This window comes from Lichenostomus cassidix, chromosome 1, assembly GCF_008360975.1.
Source record: "Lichenostomus cassidix isolate B80296 chromosome 1, HeHo_3.0, whole genome shotgun sequence".
NCBI lineage: Eukaryota > Metazoa > Chordata > Aves > Passeriformes > Meliphagidae > Lichenostomus > Lichenostomus cassidix.
Genome location: NC_139479.1, coordinates 46475733 through 46489912, shown reverse-complemented (window position 1 = coordinate 46489912; position 14180 = coordinate 46475733). Strand labels below are relative to the sequence as shown.

At 34.3% G+C, this 14180-nt stretch overlaps 1 long non-coding RNA gene across 1 annotated transcript; it reads left to right on the top strand.

Annotated features, from left to right (window-relative positions):
* The first annotated feature begins 3262 nt into the window (after nt 1–3262).
* Nucleotides 3263–11237, top strand: LOC146444617 (uncharacterized). The gene is made up of 3 exons (XR_014850034.1): nt 3263–3334; nt 8416–8611; nt 10100–11237. It is a non-coding gene; the product is annotated as an uncharacterized LOC146444617 (long non-coding RNA).
* Nucleotides 11238–14180: the final 2943 nt, after the last annotated feature.

Here is a 14180-nt window from a genome sequence, read left to right as displayed (position 1 = left end):
ATATTTGAGATTCCTAAAAAATATGAATAGACGTATTATTTAATGTGATAAAGGTGGTGAGGCTGAGCTTGATAGTTTCCATCAGTGAAATAAACTGCATCATTTTAATATATGGAATTAAGGTGTGGCAGAAGGTTATATATATCTTAATAAAAAATCCTATTCTAATAGTTTTCAGTCAATGAGTAGAGGTGCAGTGAGGTCAATATTGCCCATTGTTAGAAAGCAAAAGACCAAGTATGAGTGAAATTATTTGAAATCATTAATTTACTCGTTAAATGTCTGTCAGGATTTGCAGGGACTAGTCAGTGGGAAGAATGCTGGCTTAAATTATGGCTGTGATGAAGTGTGTTAAGGAATATTTAATGTCATTGTTTAGCTGTTTATATTCACTTTCAGTTGACATTAGCAATGGCAGGGATATTAGGTCAATTACTATCTCTTTTAAAAATTTAATCTGTTAATTATTGAAAAATATTATTAATAAATATATTGTAAAGTAAGATTTGAACTCATGCAGACTCATGCAGAATCAAGTGTTCAATGTGAGAATAAAACAGAATCTTTTCGAGGAATGGCACAAAAAGATAACTTTTTTTTTTTCCAATTCGATAATGAAAAGTGTTGATGGGCATTAAATATTTGGAGAAGAAAATGGGGGTTAAGTACCTGGAAAAGGAAAAGGCTTTGGTAGGAAAAGATAAGAAAACTTTGCTCCTTTTTGGATACTTTGGCAATATCATGTTATTAAATTGGGTTTTTTTCTTACGTTTAATTTTGCTATTCTTGAACAGTTGACTTTTGTTTTCCAAGACAACTTTTTTTGATTTTTTTTTTTTAAGAAGAATAAATATTTGGGTAAAACACCTTAGATTGAAAAATTCAAATCATAATGTTCCAATAAATAAATAGTAAATAATCTTGATTTCTAAGATGGAAAACTGGGCTGTTAAAATGGTACAAGACTTAGCTATCATTAAGTGAACTAAAATCAAGAAATAAAAGAGAGTGAAAAAAAACATTCTCTAGTTAAAGCCAAGACTAAATCTTGGAAAAAATTTAGATATTCATTTCTAAAACTTTTGGACCAGCTTTATCAACAAATTAAAATTAAATACATTCAAGAAAAAATTTATCAATTAATTATACACAACCCTTAAGTATATTTATTTTGTTTCTTTGATTTACGTGGTTTTTTTTTTTCCCTGCCTGAAGAACTGATTGCAACTTTTTGGAATAAACATGGTTATTAGGATTGTTAATACATTTTCAAACAATTGATTAGTACATTACGTTTCTGGTTTATATGTAATCATTGCTGAAGTGATGGATTTTTAAATATGATTTTCCTGTATTTGCTCTTCAAACTGACAAGTTAACAATAATTTTTTTCAACGAGGGTAGCTAACTTTTTTCATTCCCTAAGTGGATTTATCTCACACTTCTCATATCAAGAAATATGAATATTAATATAATAATTTTTTAAAATAAATTTTATCAGGTAAAAAGAGCAAACAGAATATGAGAAAATCAAAAGTATTTGGAATGATTAATGCTAAGACTTTTATAACTACAGAAAAGTTTAATGTCAAACAGACATTTAATAACAGCAGAGAAAGGAAGAAAGAAAAAAGGAGAGACTAAGAAAAAAGTCAGAAATCAATCCTAAATATGTAAAACCAGAAAATTATACATCTTTTAAGATGTGAACTTTAACAACAAATTTTGTCAATATGATAACATTTATGAATGGTGAAATTTTATGGAACACTATAATAAAATTAAATATATCCACACATAAAAAAGGAAAGAAAACAAGTAATAGAAACAAAAAACATCTAGCTGAAAAGGTACAGAATCCACTGCATTTAAAGAAAGATCTGGAAAAGAGGAAATGGCTGTTGACAGAAACAGTAGTTAAAAGAGAATTGCCAAATATGCCTCCTCCTGTCCCCACTGAATAAATAATGAATCAAAATAGAGGTGGAAAAGCCCATATTCTATAGTGCAAACATAGTAGAGAGAAGAAAAGTATACTCAGTCTTGCATAGTTAGTAAGCTCAACCTTTTGTTGTCTCCTTTTGTCTCTGTCCCTACATCTCCTCAATGGAAGCTTTACAGAAGCTTTAGCTAGTATAGCATCACTTTGAGATCCACTTCTGCCCCATTTCGCTTTTAGGCTACAGGCAATTTGGAATATGTAAGTGCTGTTCCAGGATTATCAGGTAAAGAAGCAGTTGTCTTCCCCTAAAAAGATATTATGAATAAATCAAATCTTAGAATGTGTGTAACTGCAAATGAAGAAGACTAGAGAGGGTTTTGGATATTCCAGCCACATCTGTGTGGCAACAACTAAACTGGCTGAGACATAAACAAGAATGACAGAATATGATTTCCTCCAACATTTAATTATTGTCCAAGCCATGGTTTAAAGAGCAAAAAATATAAACCAAGCTCATTTTGAAGACCACCCCTTGGTAAAAAAAGTTTAAAAATCTCTCCTGCTCACATCATTCCTATCCTTTAAACCACTCATTTTTATACATCATGATTCTCTTTGCACCATAATGATCAAGCTTTCTTAATTTTTTAAATTTTCTTTCCCTTTTCTTTTTTTCCTTTTTTTTCCCCTTCAACTTTTGAACTTTTCCAGTTCAACTAATGATTACATAGTGCTATCTCCACTGGTTATTGGCTTTTTCCAATGAATGGTCTTTTGTTGTTCCTTTCTCTGGGGAAGTCATCAAAATCAAATATGAATAATCTTTGTTTTTTCACTTTATTTTCAATAAAATATCAAAGCCATTACTTTGTCCTCCATTATTTATTAACAATCTTATACAGTACTGAACGTACCTCACAGCATGACTACTATGGCCCATCAACATTTGCCCCTGAAAATTCAGTTGTCTACTGAGACACTTCTCCAATACAAAATCTAAATTCCAGCTAAACAGAACTGGCTTCCTATGCAGTTTGCTGCCTAAGGGTATTGCTGACTGCTGTATTGTAGCTATTTGCATTTTAACTTGCTTTAGAATGTCTTACACAGAAAGAAGCTCCTACTATGCACATTTTTTACCTGAAAAAATAGCGAAACAAAGAGAGACGTTCTATATCCATTGAAAAAAATAATGTCAGAATTAAGTGTGATTTGTGTACTTGAATGTGGCAGGTGGCATCTACACCAATTTAATTTCATTTGCATGCACATTTTATTGAGTTTCTTCATATTTTCCTATTTTTTTAAGGAATTGTAGGTAGAATCACTTTTAGCTGTGGCTGGTGAAGACAGCAGCAACAGAAAATTCTGGTTTTCAGCAGTTCTCTTTTGGTAAGTCCCAGAGACTTTGGTGCTTTTCTTCATCATTGTTCATGGGAGTAGTCATGTGTCCCTACTACAGGAGCTGGATGCAAATGACCTCTCACACTTCCACAGTCTCTCTCCAGGCTGCAAGGGCTCAATGAGGACAGGCTTTGGGTACCAAACCGAAAGGACTCCACCTTGCCTATATAAATCCCACTCTACCACTCTCCCTGGCTGTGCAAGGTAGAGGAAACAAAGATGATCTGGTTAGCACTGACTTCACTGACATCTAGACTCAACTTTCTCTAATTTGTGATCAACTAAATAAAAGTAAATTAGAATAAGACTTTACCAAGCTAAAGTGCTGCGTGAAACGTGTGGCTCATATAAGGAGGCAGTATAAGACTATATGTTCTGATTTTGTGTGGGTCTCAGACTATACTCAGATTGGTATTCAAACATCAGATTCTGGCTTAGTTTCACGATGAAACAAAAATAGACAATAACTCCATAGTTGCAAGAAAATAAAGAATTAAAACTTTTAAATACGTAAAGAAATTACTCCTTCCTGTTCAGAAAATAATTGTAGATTGTTAGTACACATGAGGAGCAAAATAACTTTGTTTCTAAGATACAGATTTGTAACCTCTAGAAATTGCTTTGCAGCATAGTTGCAACAATACTTAAAAAAAATTCCCAGTAAGTGTATTTTTCTGCAGGGACAAATTCTAAATAATTCAATCATAATCACCATGTACGCTATGTACAGCACATTGCATGTTGATTGTTCTATTGCACAATCTTTATTTGACTATATCAAAACAGAAAGATAAATAATAGGATGGAGAAGAGTAGGATTTGGTACAACAATATTGTAACATTGTATATTATCCAAGAAGAAGAGCAATACCCTTGTAAGATAAAGTGGTTACATTCACCAGTCTCAAGAAGTTAAAAGATAAGTAGAATGCACTGTATAACCTGATATAGTTAATTACACTTTCTAAATGTTGAAAACAAAGATACACAAAGCCACAACCGCTTACTAGATTAGCTTGCTCTTTTAGATGGTTTTTAGCTAGTTCTTTTAAATTGTTTTACTGTATAAGTGGTTCTTTTTTGATGTAAGTTGAATTACAGAAATTATTTTAATACTGTAACAAAGATATATGTGAATGTCTCAGACTGTATAATTTAGTGTCACAGTGTATAAAAATTTGCAACAGATTTTCTTAGCAAATTAATAAGAGCAAAACAGTGAATGTGAAGGAGGAATCCTGTCAGCTTTTTGTTGCCACTCAGATGTTTATATATGGGTAAATAACACCATTTTTATCCAGCCCATGAGGGCTAGAGAATCCCTACCACAATAAGAAGGTCCCAGTATGAAACAAGACTGTTTCAAAAATTCCCTGGAAAAGAGCTATCTTCTTCTTTACTGCTTAAATAGATCCTGGAAGATATCTATTTAGTATTATGGGTGAGACTCTTGGATAGTCCAAAGAGAAGCAATTACTCTGAAAGGAAAGACAGAGCAAGAGAACATTAATGATACCTTTAAACAAGAGTATTAATGCCATGCTAACGTTTTGTGCAAGAGTGTATTATCCCTAAAATTATTTTCGATGTAAGCCAAATTAATATTTTGAAAGACTGGCAGATTAGGTTTATGTCCCAGTAGGAAGGTTTATTTTGAAAAAGATAATAAAAATAATTCTATTATAATATAAATTACTTATTTCATTGGTGTGAAATGCAAATACTCTATGAAATGCAAATAGCTGGGCTCTCCCTTGATCACAAGACGGTTCAGAGAAACTAACCCAGCAAACATGAAACATGTAAATACAGAAACTTTAAGTTTTATACTAACACTTTCTGAAAAGTCTTGAAAAGGTGATCTTGTTCTGTGCTTTGTAACAGCAAACTAAGAAAGAGAGTGCAGTACTTATTCCATGTAATTTATCTTATTTTTGTATAAGGAAAGCTTCCTCAGTTTAGCATAGAAAGATATGCTGCTGTTTTTTTTAAATATAGGGAATTTTTGTTAATTTAATTTTGGTGGGTATTATGTTTGGTGTAAAGAAATGTTCCATAAAACTATATGAATAATAAAAGAATATTTATAATGGCATGTGAAAACTAGCATTAAATATCTTTGCAGATATTTAATAATTCTGCCCCACTGCATGTATCTCTCCGTACACTTATTCTTCTGTGATTTAATGTTCACTTATCCACCAGAAATCAAAGACATGTTAACCAGGGTTGAAGGGAAAAAAAAATAAAAATCAGGGAAATTACTGAAATCCTGTGACATTGTTCCTATAGAAAGAAAAATATTTAAATACTACTTATTTTGAAAGCAGTTTTAAAAAGAAGATTGGAATGGTATAGAACAGATACTAAGGAGGGCAAAAGAAACAAAAAAACCTTGCTATTGTCTTGCAGATTTAATGAGGCAAAATATATCACATAAATTGAGGAAGTGCATGGCAAAAGCAAATGAGCCTCATCTCTTAATTTTCAGCCTGAAATATTTGTATTTAAAAAATGTGACATCTTCTGTATTGCTTCCTAGCAGGCTTGCACTGAAATGATCTGTAATCACCTCTAAAAAAACCCAAACCACCCATATTTTAACTTTGGAGAGGAGAAAAGAAGCACCAGAATATTTCAGCGAAATAAGTAATGACCCTCTGATTAATTCTATGAAACAACTATTGTGAAGGTCTGTAAGTAGGGTCAAGCTCTTGCAACTTTCTTGAAAACTGTCCTGTCTACCATGTGGGTGTTTTCGACTTTATATCAATTAGGTTTGCCTACCATGTGCAATGTCATTTGAATGACATTGCACATGAAGAAGTGAATAACTCATTCTATCCTCAGGCTATTAATGCAGCTTTTGCTCTTGATTTTGAAACTGATACAGAATATGCAAGAAGGATGTTATTCTAAACACAGCACAACCGAAAATGGCAGCTTTGAAGTGGTAAAATTAAAAAATCTCTTTACTGTGTGGCATTATGGTTTATGTTGCAATAGACCTGTGAGGTATAAAATTATTTTTTCCATATGAGTTGGAAATTACAGTCTTGCATAGGTGCATAAAGAGTGAAGACTTTTATCCTACTCTGTCTTTCTAGTGAGACGACACCTCAAAGTGCCTGCCAAGAAAAGGATTCTACAATGTATCACTAGCAGATGATCATGGTTTCTTATGATGTGGTTTTGTGCCCTGCAGTACAGATTTGGGGTTTTCAGTGAATAGCTCTGTGATAACCTTAAGAGGCAGCCAGTTTCCATAAAAAGAAATTAATCTGACTACTATGGCAAATCTTTTTTATTACTCAGGTCTTTCCCTTTCCCTTTCCCTTTCCCTTTCCCTTTCCCTTTCCCTTTCCCTTTCCCTTTCCCTTTCCCTTTCCCTTTCCCTTTCCTCTTCCTCCTCCTCCTTTTTTTTGGTTTTGGCTTTTGTTATGGTTCTTTTTTTTGTTTTTCCCCCTACCTCTCTAGAGGTGGAAGAAAGAGTGAGCAGTGGAAAACTGTAACAGACTAATACTCAGGTAGCACTGATAGATGAAGCTGTGTCTCTAAAGTTCATGTAATGGTGGTGATTTCTCGCCACCTTCTATTTTCAGAAGGAAATGACTTCATGTTTGCCACTCACTACAACAGTCAGAATGAAGAATTGCTTCTTCTCTCTCTGTTCATGCAATCGCTCTTTCTCCCTTAGCCTTTTTCCACAGTCTTAATCCACAGGAGGAAGAATCTTTTTAAACATTTTTGTTTACTAGTGTTCTGGTTCCTTCTGCTAGTCTTCAATTCAAATTTCACCAGCTTCTCTTTTGTCACCTACATGTAAATTAACCCACAGCAGCAACAGTCACAAGAGAGCAGGGCCAGAGAGGGCTGACTCCAACCTGTCAAGGTCAGCCTGGTTCTCTGAGAAGGACTTGCCTTTCAAGGACATGACTTTGCCATGGACTTGGTGCCACAGACATGGAGAAGTAGAGGAGGGAAAATTAGGACTTAATAATTCATTAGGATCCATAACTCAATACTTGTCGAAGAAAAAGAGACATCTCCAGAGGATGACTCAATATATATTTCCTCCAGAGATTGTCCTGTCTGATCAGTAGATAAGATGTTTAAGCTGCATATAATTAAACTGTTTTGTGATCCTGACAAAAGTGGCTTCAGCAAGCAAGACCTCTACAAAGTACTCCTCAGACTCCTGTCATGGCCAAGGGACTCAGGACTCAAAGAATAAAATATACCTTCCCTGGAGACATGTCATGGTAACACTTGAATCACACTTGTCTTTTTACTAGATAGTTGGTTTGTGGTTTTGGTTAATTTTATACTTATCACTTACAGTATCATAAAATCCATGTCAATTTTCTTCTTGGATCTGTGAAGATGGCTTCAGGAGTGAGGAAAGGGATACCAGAATATCTGAAACACTAAAATAAAACTGTGTCAGAAGAAAGAATGTTTAAACCTGAAGAAACCTCAACCACCTCCTTGAGTCCATGTCCAGAGCTGGAAGAGCTTTGCAGCTCCTAGATCTGAACTGATCTGGGCCACAAGCAGAGCAGGGGTCAGGCTGAAACCTGGGCAAGTTCAGTACCTCAACATGTTTGTAGGGCCAGGGGCAGGACAGACAGGGAAGCAAATCTATTTCACCTAAATTATAGTGGATTCTGAGGGGAAATGCAAGAGAATAAGCAACGTAGATTTTATATCATCTGTCTCCAGTTACTTTTGCTTATGATTTTGTTTATCAAAGTGTAGCTTCTTTAGCTTAGAGATAAAAAAGCAGACTTGCACACAATAAAAACACTGTATAGGAAAAAGACCTCAGAATAATTAATGTAATCATAAAATGGTAATGCAAGGATTCACTTTGCAGAGAGTCAATCTGACGATCATGTGGTTATCTATTTCCCTTCCAAGCAAAGAAATATTTGAAAACCAGAAAAAATAATTGCACTTTACAGTCAGCATAACTGTCTTTATCTCTGTGCAGCAAGGGATCCAAAATGTTATGGTAACTAGAATCTCTTGTCTTTTCTAAAATTGGCAGCCTGTACATTTTTTGACAGAATTTGGGGCAAACTGCCTCAGGAAGCTGTCTGGAAAGGAAGTTTGTTCATGTCTTGAGAGAACATAGAAGAGGTATTTGTGGACTTGTCTTCTGTGAAGCTACAAATAAGGAATGTTCCAACATCCATGCTTCATGGCCTTGAAAAACTTGGATAAGAAACTACAATGGGATTGGATACAAAATGAATGCTGCAGGTATTAGAGGAGGAGGGGAATGATACAGAGTCTGGGTTCTTAACAAAAATGTTTGTCCAGGACTGCTCAAGCTCTGCTTTTAGCCATTTCAAAAGTCTTCAGGCACTTGAAATTCAGGGATCTAAGATCTTGTCCTGTTTTGCTATTTATAATAAGGTAGCAGACCCAGCCTACACGGAGTTTACAAAATTATCCTAGCATTATGATATACATATTATTTTCTACCACTGTTTTCAAAAGAGTTGGACCATGAAACTAAGGTGATAAAAAATAATAGTTGAACTAAAGAAACAACGGCAACATCAAATGGAGCATCTAAGTAATTTTGTCAGTTCTCATTTGACCTTTTTTCACAGTTGGATTTTTAATAGACTGAGAGACAGTACTAAAGTAATATGCTGTGCTTTCAGCCAAAGAGCACAGATTTCATGACCCTGAATAGTTCAGATATGTATCCAGCACTCAGACATAAATCTCTGTTCTCCCTTCATCCTTTTACCTTGATTTTTTTTATCATTGCCATGCAATTTTACTTTTTTTTTCCTCACCAATCAATTTTTTTTTTTTAAACATAAGTTCACTTCATTTTTATGAGGCTCTACTACCTCAAAGACAGAAATGTAGAATATTGAATATGAAGAATTTATTTTAATTCTGCAAATTTTTTCATGCATGCATGCACAAATAGGTCTATTAGTATGAATTAGATTGTTAATGCCCCTAAAATTTAACATTTATTTAAAAAGTAGGATCTTTCTTGCACTAATAACACAGTAAAGAGCACATTGCATGTGAAGGTGCACGGGAGTTAAAAACTGTGATACATTGGCATAATACTCCAGGAATACTTACCTCTTCCTATGAAGATGATACTGTGTGAATAATTGTGTGACATTCCTCTGTATCTTTGGGGATCATATACAGATGATTTGTATAGAATCACTAAAAAGCCTTAGAAATTTGGTGTAAAAATACAATCTGGGAGGTCCTAGAGTCATCACAGAGCAAGACAGAAAGGTCCCCCAAACAACTACTTCTGAATAGTAACACAGCCTGAAGGAGGGCAAGGATAATACATGTTTTACTCTTTTCAGATAAGCAAAATAGAAAACATCATGTGTAAAGAGAAAGAAATTACTATTATTTTCCTTCTTCCGCTCCATATCTGGATTGCATATCTTTTATGTAATAAATAAAATGCATACTAATTCTTGTAAAAATAATTTAGATAGAGAGATATACAATTTCACAAGCCTAAGGAGCCTGAGGCTAACACATATATCTTCTCTTCCCTTGAGAAGCTGTATGCAACTAGATCAATACACAACAGATTATCACCAGACCTGTACCTGATATTTGTTTGGGGGCTCTTATATTATTTTTTTGTTGTTGTTGTCTAAAATCCACTGCTTACCCCCTTAAACATTTGTACTTATTTTTTTTTCATAAGAGAAAGCCTAATAGAAATTCTTTTGATTGTACTTGCAGACATCTGCTTGACTCCATAGCTATTCAACTGACAGAAGACCTGTAATATTTTAAGTTCATCTCAATATCTTTTTTAAAAACATGTTGGGTTTTTGGTTTTGGTTTGTTTTTTTGTATGGGTTGGGTTTTTACTTACTGAAAGACATTCAAAATATAACTTGATTGACTTGTCAGTGCACATGAAGGTTTCCAGCAGGCTGGTTTCAGCACTCTGAGACTGATCCAATTTAAATACTTTTATACACAGGCTCTTTTTCAGTAGAAATCAGGGTGCAGATTTTGGCCCATTTGTGTCTCATTTCAAATCTGAAGCAAGTATGAAGTTAGTGCAAGGAAATGAGAAGCAATTTTGTCTTTCTGGGTTAGGTCATAGCTTTATTCAAACAGGAAGGCCTTATGACACTGGGTAAACCCAGATAATGTTTCTCATGGGAACAGAGAAATGGTTGGAAATGTACAATTGACAATTGATACTTGGAATTGTGTTCCTCCTGTTTTGTCAAGGAATGAACATGCTTGTCTCTATAGACCACAAGTACAACTCCATTGTGAACAGCACAGAAGGAATCATGGAGACTTAAACCTTGGACTAAAATATTATTATCTGTAAAATAATGAAGGACAGACACTGGGAAAATAAAAATCAATACCAGTGTCAGACCCAGAAATACTATTCCTTTTAGGACACATACAGAATAGAAACTGGGGGGCATCTTTCATCTTTAAATGCGGCTCAGAATAGATACTAGGCTTTTGCAGCATTGCCTCAGGATGATGGTGCAGAGATCTTGATTGTTATAACTTTTTTTTTATTATCACTAAGAAATATTTTCTGTTAGATCTTCCTTGGAGCAAGAGATTTCATATATGACTGAATTCCCTTATTCCAAATCTGTGTATGCTACCATCTAAACTAAGTTTTAACATAAACTTTATAATTAGCTAGTTAAAGTATGAATAGAAGAAATTGACCCTTTGGCTTACTGGGACTGGAAATAGCACTGGAGCTGGAGCCTTGCCTACATTAGTCCTACAGGGATATGAAACACGGACACTGTGTTCCACATATTCTCCCCAAGACAAAAAAAAAGATGGGAAAGAAAATGTTGAAACTGTGTATTCTGTTTCTGGGTCAGAAACTGAGGAGTAAACTGCATTTTTTCTTGTACTGTATTTTTTGGGGTGTGGTTTTGTTTTTGTTTTGGGATTTTTTTTGGTTGTTGTTTGTTTGTTTGTTTTTTGGGGGTTGTGGGGTGGTTTTCTTTTGTGTCCTTGTCTTTTTTAACCCTAGGTTATGGAGGAAGAAAGAAAACCACAACTGAGCATGGATTCCTTGCAGTTCATATGCTATCTCATGTTCAATTAAAATGTTGTAGTAAATTCAAAGCAATTCAAGATGTATTTAAAAATTCATGGGATTTTGACCCCTCGCTTATGTAGCACCTTGTGTGAATAACAAATGTGATTTTTATGGAGTACTACATCAGTAGGAAGGGTTTCTCTCAAAGTTTACAAAATAGCCAGATTTTCCCTGTTACAGAATGCATTTTCTCTCTAATTGGGGAATAATGGACAATCTTTCATAAACTGTAATTATTTCCCCTTGAGCAATCAGAGCAAATGCACACAGATTACTACATGCAAAACACAGACTATTCAAAGCAGTTAAGTATACATTACTCTGACTTCCAGCTGGCCATGAATTCTTTGTAATTATCAAAACACCCAAGGTTCTTTTTTGTAGTCTCTGATTTGGCTTCCAGCTTCCATAAATGCTTTGCAAAATTTAGAAACTGCAAGATAACAAAATCTTGATTATGTAAAATTTTTGGGCCTACAGAAATACAATTTTATACAGTTTACACAGTTTAAAATTTCCATAAATATTCAACTCAACTTTTTTCTGCATGCTGCTTCAAGCCATTTTTTGTTATGCCTGGAACACACCACATATGCTCCTACAACAGTGATATCTACTAAAACCCTTGTACTAACTATGACGCAGCTGTTAGTCACAGATACATGAATTTTGTGATGGGGCTGCAATTCATCTAGATCTTTCCTCTGGATATGCCTGCTCCACTGTCTTAAGTAAGCATGTAAGGTGAAAGGGCTTCCAATATTGTTATTTATAAGAAAAGTAAATGAAAAAAATCCTCGTTTCACAGAGATGGAACCACCCTAAGGACTTTTGAAGGATCTTTTAACACAGTAAATTAGAGATAGTCAAGATAGACTGTATTATGAAAGACATGCTAAAAATTCCACTGGACCATTGCAAAATGACACCTCTCCTGTTTTTCTTAAACTAGCAACTTTTAGGATCTCTGGAGCAGGGGGCCCACAACCTCTAATAGCATGTGTACATAATTTAAAGCATTATTTCTGCTGTGCCTCTGGAAAACTGAATGACTCTTTTCCAACTGGGCTATGCATATGTTCTCGGAGTTTGCCGTCTTTCTCATTCTAGAAGTTTCTATGTGATTGTGACCAGACAGAAGAAGACAGCCTTCCTCCCAAAGACAGGTGAATTTTTTATTAGAATATGCCATGGAAACAGTGGACAAATGAATAACAAAGATGTACCATTCTTCACAAATCAAAAAATAAAATTCATACAGCATGATTTTCTTAAAGAGGTCTCCTGAAAACCTATGTATTGATCAAGCCCATTTATGTTTTCCAGTAAATAACCATATAAGTGGAAAAATTCAACCTCAGAAAACATTTCATCATTAGTGTCTCTCACTATTTTTGTTAGATAGCATATTCTAAAAATAAAAATATGCCTAATATGAGCATAAAATACTTTCTTCTTATTTTAGGAATTTTGGAGTTCAGCTGACGTATTTGCTGAGTTTAGCAAACTTTCCATAATTAAATTAATACATTTCCTTTAGCACACTTCTGTTCCTTCCTTCTGGATTGCTAGAAAATTACTATAAATACAAACCTAATCATATTTCTAGTAAGTCAGTGAAATTTATAACTCATTTTCTGAAAGTCCAACCCACACCAGACTGTAAAAAGTCCCTCTACAGCTTTCTTGCTGGCCCCCTTTAGGTACTAGAAGGTGCTATAAGGCCTCCCCTGAACCTTCTCCAGGCTGAGCAACCCCAGGCTTTTGTCTTATTACTTTGACAAAATTAACTTGATAACAGTTTTATATGAATGAGGATTGAAGACCTCAAACCTAATGCATTATAATTTTAACAATCAATTAAATGTTTTCAAAATCTCTGAGATGAAACTAAATAAGCTCTACTTATAAAGGAAAACCTAGCTTTTTCTACTAGAAGGGTGGAGAAAATGTTTTTTTTAAAGGTAGATCATTAAAGGGCATACATGCCTAGGATTTTTTATCTTTTTTAAAATTCTGCCAGGATATGCTGTATTTTAATAATGCATAAATGATTCTTTCTATACAATACAAAAAAGGCAACTTCTTGACACTTTCGTTTCACCCTAAATTACCAGAACTGAAGATACTAAAATGTCTAATAAAAATTCAGCATCTACTTTCTCTGTCATATTCCTTACATGCTAATTTGGAGGTCAAGGTAGGTGGATAAAAGTTTTAATATTTCTAGCTGGAGAAAGTTCTATTATGCATTAGGCATTCAGCTGAGCCTTATTAGGAACAGTGCTAGAAAAATTTCAAAGAGGCTTTGGACTTGAATAAATTTAAGATAGTAAGGAACAGACTCTTTTAAAGACACAGATATATTTCTTGTAAGTCCTGGTTCACAGGAGATGGTTCAGATTTTATAATATATTCTGTCCTTTAGGAATGCATACATCTTGTGGACACATTTAATGGTACTAATGTGAATACACACTGTGTTTCCTTCTCTGCCATTTATTTCACCATCTGAGTGTTGATCTCAAATTTGGCATAATGGTGACTTTCTTTATCCTCATCTCCCTTGACTTTGAAAGAAAACTAACTTTTGGGACTAATAAAGTCCCAAATCCAGGCCTGGAATTCTACTTTCTGTGCACTGCATTGTATTTTATGCTGCTGATTTTGTATCCTTTCTTCACCACCCCAGCCACTTAAGAAACAATACTACTTTAAATG